Here is a 7,560-nt window from a genome sequence, read left to right on the forward strand (position 1 = left end):
CAATTTTTTGAAGCACGGGTATGCCTGTAAACCTTTTTGTGGGTCTGTCTTGCTCCTTCAAAGCATTTGAGTCAATGAAATTTCTTCTGGACTGGAACTCCAGGTCTAATAGATGAGTTACAGCAGCTTTGTTTGGCTTCTTTGCTTTATACATTTCTTGTAAAGTCCTGTAATGTCGTGCCTGTGTTTTCTGGCTGTCAAGGCTGTTCTCTGGACCGTCGGCTATAATTCAGGCATTCGATATAATTAGATGCAAAAAATCAACAATTCAAGAATGTATGCCATGCGTCATAAAAATAAATAAGGCAGAATTACATATTTTACCAAATACAGCTTACATATATTACCAAATATTATATTATTATTATTTACTGCAAATACTATACTTGTACATTTTGTAGTAAATTTTAAATGTACATACATGCTTCATCAATGCTGTCATTTTCTTGTCGTGGGGTGCTTGATCTTGAAGGTGGTGATATTTGAACTGTTGACACGCTGGAAACAGTATCACAGTCACTTGCCGCGGCAGCAGACGGTACTTCATGTAGACGTACTTTCTTGGATGGAGGGTGTCTGGCCTTCACAGGACTTCAGATATTTGAAAGTCATTTCAAGAGATTTTTGGCAACAGTATCCAAAAAACGCAATAATGAATAGTTTTAAAACAATGTTAGCAGGAAAACATGCTTTGATTATAAATATTAAAGCAGATGAAGTCTCTCACCCACTCATGACTCGATCCAGTTGACTTATTATCATAAGGTAGTATTCCACATGTTGTAGTTCACGATCAGTAAAGAGGACATATTCTGGGCTTGGTAATTTCAAAAACTTTGAAGTGCTGGGGTCATCTCTTCTTGGACTTCCATTATGTTCATCATCAGCTGATGAACCCTGGGCTTCAACAGAAATGGCGTGCCCCTAAAATACAAATGTATACATTAATCAAGTCATCTATCATTTTATTCCAGGATCTCACTTGTATGTATGTGTTAGTCTTTACCCACAGCAACTTGCATATAAATCCTCTGTGCTGAAAATGTAATTACCGATAACAGGTTAAAAATATCCAAAACACATTTTAACCTTAAGGGAAAACTCCACCGTTTTTCCATATTTCCCTATGTTCTTCCCTCAATTTAGATGAGTTAATACATTCCTCTCCTGTCACAATCCCACTGGTGGGACACTTGGCACCCTTTAAATATTTTTCAGATCACATATTTTAGAAATCACCAGGTTTCAAATTACAATATATATTTTAGCTATATATATATAGTCACAGGCGAATGCGGATCCAAATGCAGTTAAATCCTTTTAATAGACAAAAACAGGAAACAAGAAACAATCAAGCAAACAAAACAGGGCAGAACACTGAGCAGTACAGGGCACAGGAACAGAGACATGAACAGACAGCATAGCACATACTAACAACAACTCACAGCCAGGAAATGAACAGACAAATCACAAGACGGAGGCAATCACAGACTAAGACAAAACACCTGGGGAAGAGAACAAGTGCAGTTAATGTCCATGGTAACAAATAGGTGGGCAGGGTCAACAATTAACAGCAGGGAATGACAGCAGACAGAAACAAGGGAAAACACAGACAGACTCGTTACAGTCAAATCTTTTTCGGATCTTGACAAAACAAATATTGTTGGAAAGGTCTGAGTCTCACAGTTCCATATTTTCCAACAACATGTCCAACCTGTTTTGTAATAGAAGTGATATTTGGACAGACATTTATAAATTAGTAACGGAATGCATAAAAAATATTAATAGAATGTCTGTGTCACACGGTGGCTATTTTTGGTACAACTCCCAAATAAAATATCATAGGAACTTACCTTTTTGTGATATCAACTTCAAATTTGGAACGTAACTTGGATAGACATATGGATTTCATTTGATAGCAATTTATTGTAAAATATATTTGATAAAATATACATTATATATTAAACATATTATTAGTACAGTACATTTAATTAACAGTAACTTTAAACTTACATAACCTTTTCATACTTAATTTTTTTCAATGATTTAAGTTTGTATTGGATTAATGTTGATTCTGAAAACATGTGTGAAAGTTAAGGGGTTAAGTAAAATTACCTGTTCTTCCTTATGAGTAATAAGACAAATGGCTATGCGGCGCAGGAAGTGCTCAGGACCATGAAAGAGATCTCGGATATCTTCCCATGAGAGAGTTGGTAAAATTTCTTCCCCAATGTCTGACCTCCTCTGACAACTGGTCCATCACTATAGCAAATAGGAAGGGGCTCAGAGCCGATCCCTGATGCAGTCCCACCTCCACTTTGAGCTCCTCTGTCTGAACTACAGCACACCGCACCACTGTCCTGCTCCTCTCATACATGTCCTGCACCACTCTGACATACTTCTCTGCTACTCCTGACTTCCTCATACAGTACCACAGCTCTTCTCTTGGCACCCTGTCATGCGCTCTAAGTCTACAAACACACAGTGCAACTCCCTCTGACCATCCCTATACTTCTCCATCAACATTCTCAGAGCAAAAATTGCATCTGTTCTGCTCTTTCTGGGCATGAATACAGTCATTCCAGGAAAGAGCAGAACTCTTGAGTAAGATGAGGCAAGTGGTAACGACGATAACTGGCCATGACCTCAGCAGGAACTGGCCTCCTGTAGGGAGTAGACCGAGAAATCCAGATGGTGTGACCAGGACGAATTGGCTGACCCTGAGGCTGAGAATCTAAGAGAAAAAGGAGTAGCCCTGATAAGAAATAGAGGAACTAAGGCTTAAAGAATGCAATGAACAAGCCCAGTCTGAAGGCCAGATTGAGATCATAGTAAAGTTCAAAAGTTTAGCAAAGCTTAAAAGAGCCAACATTAAGGACTCCAGCAATATACACAGTAGCAACAGAGCTTAACAACAATAGCGATACAATACAATATAACCAAGTAGAAGTAAGGACTTATGACATAGTTACTTACTCATTGTAGCTGAAGAGAGGATTAATCCACAAAGCATCTGTCGTGAAAGGCTGAGCAACAAATGTAATATGAACTAGGAAGTAGAGCTCTCTTGAGCATATTTTTTAATAACAATGACAAAAAAGACTGAAAATAATAGGAAATCAAGAAGAAAGGAAAACCCATATAAGGGCACACGAGTAAGGGTCAGGTGATGATTCTGGAAAATAAGGGGAATTCAGAAAGGCAGGATATGAAGTCACTGAGGAGGTGTATGAGGTAATTTGGGGAAATAAGGGGATTTCAGAAGAAGCATGCAAATGATCAGGCGGGGCCCCAGAGAACAACTTGAAACATAATGGGAACTTGTCTGAAAGTAGGCAGAATTAGAGAGGAGGCGTTTAGAAGCGCCAGGGTATATATTGAGGGGGATTGTGAGGGGAAAGACAGAGTTCTTTTCGTGGGGCAGTTCGGACGGTGAAGCTATTTTTGGGATGCTGCAGCCCCTTCATTCTTTTGATACTCCATAAGGTTATAGTGTGGGTGCAGACACACTTTCCCAGTTTAAACGTAGATTAAAAACTCATCTCTTTAGTCAGGCGTACACATAATACATCCCATAATATCATGCACCAGTACATCAGACCAGCACATTTTTATGAACAGCAGATATGTTAATCCCTTTCCACTGCTTCTCTCTTTGTACCTATCCCGAGGCATCCAGACACTGTACCAGCTCCCAACGTCCTCTGTGGGACGAAGCCTTTGGACGTCCACTGAGCCGAGGCCGACACTAAGAATCCTGAGACATCTCCAGTTAGACTCTGTGGTACCGAGGAGATCAGAAGTCCTTGATCCTTACACCAATACAACATTTAACTGACTGTATATTACAATCACACCCCCAGTGTCACCCATATGAGGATGGGTTCCCCCTTGAGTCCGGTTCCTCTCAAGGTTTCTTCCTTTACCAATTTAAGGGAGTTTTTCCTTGCCACTGCTGCCTGAGTCACCTCAGACTTGCTCATAGGGGAATAAATACATACACACTGTGAACTATATACAACTAATAATAATCTAAAATTTTTATTCTGTTAATTCTTATTTCTTTTATTATTTGTTAATTCCTTTATCATTAATTGTGTTTACCTTCTGCTCTATGTTTATGTTCTGTAAAGCTGCTTTGAGACAATGTCTATTGTAAAAAGCACTATACAAATAAACTTGAATTGAATTGAATTGAATTGAGTTTAATTATTGCTCAGGATTGATGGCACTGGTGTCGGTGGAAAAGCGTCTGGTGCAGTGGGAAAGGGGGTTTGCAATATCCATTCTCCTAGATAAAATAAATCCTCTTGAGAGTTGAACTAGGAAAGACCCAGTAAAAAGAATAATAGTTTAATTAAAGTGGTCAACAGTGACCCCAAGGCCACGTGATAGTGCTACAATGGCAAGACAAGGGTGCGTGATGGAGAAGGAAAAGAGCTTGTTCACTCCAGCTGCAATTATAACAATAAAGCACAAAGATGCTGAGAAGGAAATCAAAAAGTACATGAGAAAATGGCAAGACCGGACAAAGGGAGAGCTGCAATGGCCAGAAGGAGGAACGTTTGATGAGGGAAAGTGTAAAAAGATGAAAGAAAGAATAGAGTGTTGGGGAGAGATGAAAAGAGAAAATAAAGAGAAGATAATGAGGAAATGGGAGATAGTGGACTGGTTTGAGCAGGAAGGAAAGAGAAGAAGAGGGGAAAAATTGAGAGGAGAGCTAGAAAAAGAACAGGAGAAAGAGAAAGCAACAGCCACACCACCAGGCGAATGTGTGGAGCAGCTCCAACCTCCACCCTACAATGAACAATACAAACCCAGGTATCACGGTATATACCCAGTGCTACCAACAGAAAATGACGGGCGAGAAGTAGAATTGGAAATAACTGGTGGACAGGTCAAAGGGATCATACCACACCTGTCAACAGAAGAAAGGGAAGCTGGGAGAAGGGGTGAAGAACAATATGCCTACTCTTCAGGGGAGAGCGAACAGCAGGAGAAAAAAGGAAGGGAAGGACGAGAAGACGGACGGCCCCGAAGCCCAGGACACTCACAAGCAGAAGATGAAAGAGGGGGAGAGGAGTGTCAGTTTAATCGGCTGTGTTGGGACAAAGACCCAGAGGGATTCAATGCTCGGTGGGTAGGGGAGTACCCTCCCCAAGCATGCCTACAGCCACACAGTAGCACCCCCACCCTTAAAGGGATGAAAGCCCATAGGGAAGGGATGGATGACCTACCCTGGAAGGTCGGTGAAGATAGGGGATGGGAGCTCCTGCTAAAAGAAATGGAGGAACTGCAGAGCTCCCTAACAAGGCTGGAGGGCTGTTCACGGAGAGCCCTCATGGGGGGCCAGGAGGGACTGAGGCAACACCAAGAAGAGGAAGAGATGATGAAGGAAAAGTGAGGAAGCAAAGCAGCCAATGATCACTTGTCTCAATGGAACTAGAAAGTGACGATGGAACAATTGCAAGGGCAGCCTCAGTGGACGATGAACACCAGCACGATGTGGGAAGATTAAAAGTGAGACTAGAAGGAGAAGTACAGCTAACCCCTCTAGACGCGAAGGAAATATGGCCAGGAGAGAGGCAAGATCGAGCACTCAAAGAAGCCAGGCAGCAGAAGAAACTGTACACGAGTTACAAGAACAGACGTCCCAAAGAGGGTGGAAGGGCTCAGGGAAGAGCTGAAAGAGGAACAAAGACTCACTGAATGAAGAATGCGGAACCTACAATATGAGAGGGGGCAGGTGGGAGTGGCCATGTGCAGAGGCCTGGAAAAAAGGTTGAGGGAACAAGATGAGAAGCTAGAGAAATACATGAGAAACACGAGCCAAGAGAAAGCAGCCACTCCCTTTCTAAAGAAAAAGAGGGACAAGATGAAATGGGAACAACTGATGGGAAGGTGACGCATGACCACATGATCGCAAACCCGGAGCCAACAAAGAGAGGAGAAAGAAAGTGAGGACGACCTCATAGATTTTGAAGAAGATGGAGAGGGCCAAGGTGGACCTAAAATGCAGAGAACAGTGGAAGGCATGACGAATGAGGTCCCAGAGTCAGAAACAGTGAGACAGTGTCCCCTGATAGTTAAAGGAAAAGATGTGCATTATGTGCCATGGTCATTCATGGATATGACTGGACTAATAAAGAGATTGCCGAACGTATGTGAAGGAGCACAAAGATGGATTACAAAGTTCGAAGAGCAGACAATGGGACAAATCCTGGCCCTGGGTGACCTCAAGGCAATCTTATGTCAAACAGTGGGGAAAGCAAAAATGACGGAGATATTTGATCTCGCAGGGTTGAAGAGACAAGCAGAGGATTCGAGAGCGGACAGAATAACCCTCAACCTGTACAGAAACAAACTGCGGGATCAATTGAGGGATGCATACCCAACAAAAGAAGACCCAGGGAAGGTAGAAAAAATAAAGCTGGAAGAAGAAGAAGGAGTGGCTCAGTTCATACTAAGACTCCAAGAATCCTGGAGAGAGGAAATGGGAGCCTCATGGGACGAGACACCAGCAAGTGCGACACTGTTCAAGCTCATGCTGAAAAGGGCACTCCCAACTGAGGTGCAAGACCAACTTGAGATAGTAGTCGATTGTAGTAGATGTCGGAACTCAGAGCCGGTCTCCAAGTCGACACATCACAGGGTGATCTCTTCTCTTAGGCCTTTAGTTAAATTTCACTTTTAACTCTATAATTACTACAAAAATACTGAGAAAACTACTCAGACCTGGATGAGAATGAGCAAACTTCTTTATTGTGGTCAATCAGCCAACAAATTATAATTTGCCAAATTCAAAGTAACAAATTGCCAAATTCAAAGTAACAAATTGCCAAATTAAAAGTAACAAATTGCCAAATTAAAAGTAACAAATGAAAATCCCCAAAAAGAGCATGTCATGCAAAATCAATCAAGAAAAACAAGAACTCTCGCGACGTCCTTGCAAAAATAAAAACCACCCACCTTGACCCGCGGACACGGGCATGCGCCCGCGTGCGCGCGCATGCGCCCCCACACGCACACACACACCTTCGCCCCCGAAGAACCAAAAAAAACTCAGATATCTTCTCAATATATACCCTGGCGCTCCTAGGAGCCCAGGGGCCATATCACCTTATTTACCGGAATCATCTCCTATGTTTTCTAAATACACTGACCCAATTTCCCCTTATTTCCCATTACCTTTCACCCACATGCCCATTTATGGATTTTCCTCCCCTTATTTTTCATGACCTCAGACTAAACACCTGGGCCTTCTTCAGTCTGCACAACAAGTTTATGAGCACCACATGCCCATTTATGGATTTTCCTCCCTTTAGTTCTCAGGGCCTAGGTCTGTGGACCACTGTTTTTTTCATTCTACATAACATGTTATTGCTATGGACCAAGGTCTGAGAACCATGGTGTTCTTCATTTTCCATAACAATTTATGAGCTAAGGTCTGGGAACAATGGTATTTTCCCTTCTACATAACAAGTTGTTATTACAAATGTGCTCAGACTGACTAGGCCTAACAGCCCCGAATCTGGTTGCAATAAACATCTTTGGCCTACA

At 42.0% G+C, this 7,560-nt stretch overlaps 1 long non-coding RNA gene across 1 annotated transcript; it reads right to left on the bottom strand.

The window, feature by feature from the left end:
* Positions 1-1,961, bottom strand: LOC125141499. The gene is made up of 3 exons (XR_007140895.1): positions 728-1,961; positions 422-591; positions 1-222 (listed from the first exon to the last, which is right to left on the bottom strand). It is a non-coding gene; the product is annotated as an uncharacterized LOC125141499 (long non-coding RNA).
* Between the last annotated feature and the right edge of the window lie 5,599 nt (positions 1,962-7,560).

This window comes from Tachysurus fulvidraco, chromosome 1 (genome assembly GCF_022655615.1).
Source record: "Tachysurus fulvidraco isolate hzauxx_2018 chromosome 1, HZAU_PFXX_2.0, whole genome shotgun sequence".
In the NCBI taxonomy this organism is placed as follows: Eukaryota; Metazoa; Chordata; class Actinopteri; order Siluriformes; family Bagridae; genus Tachysurus; species Tachysurus fulvidraco.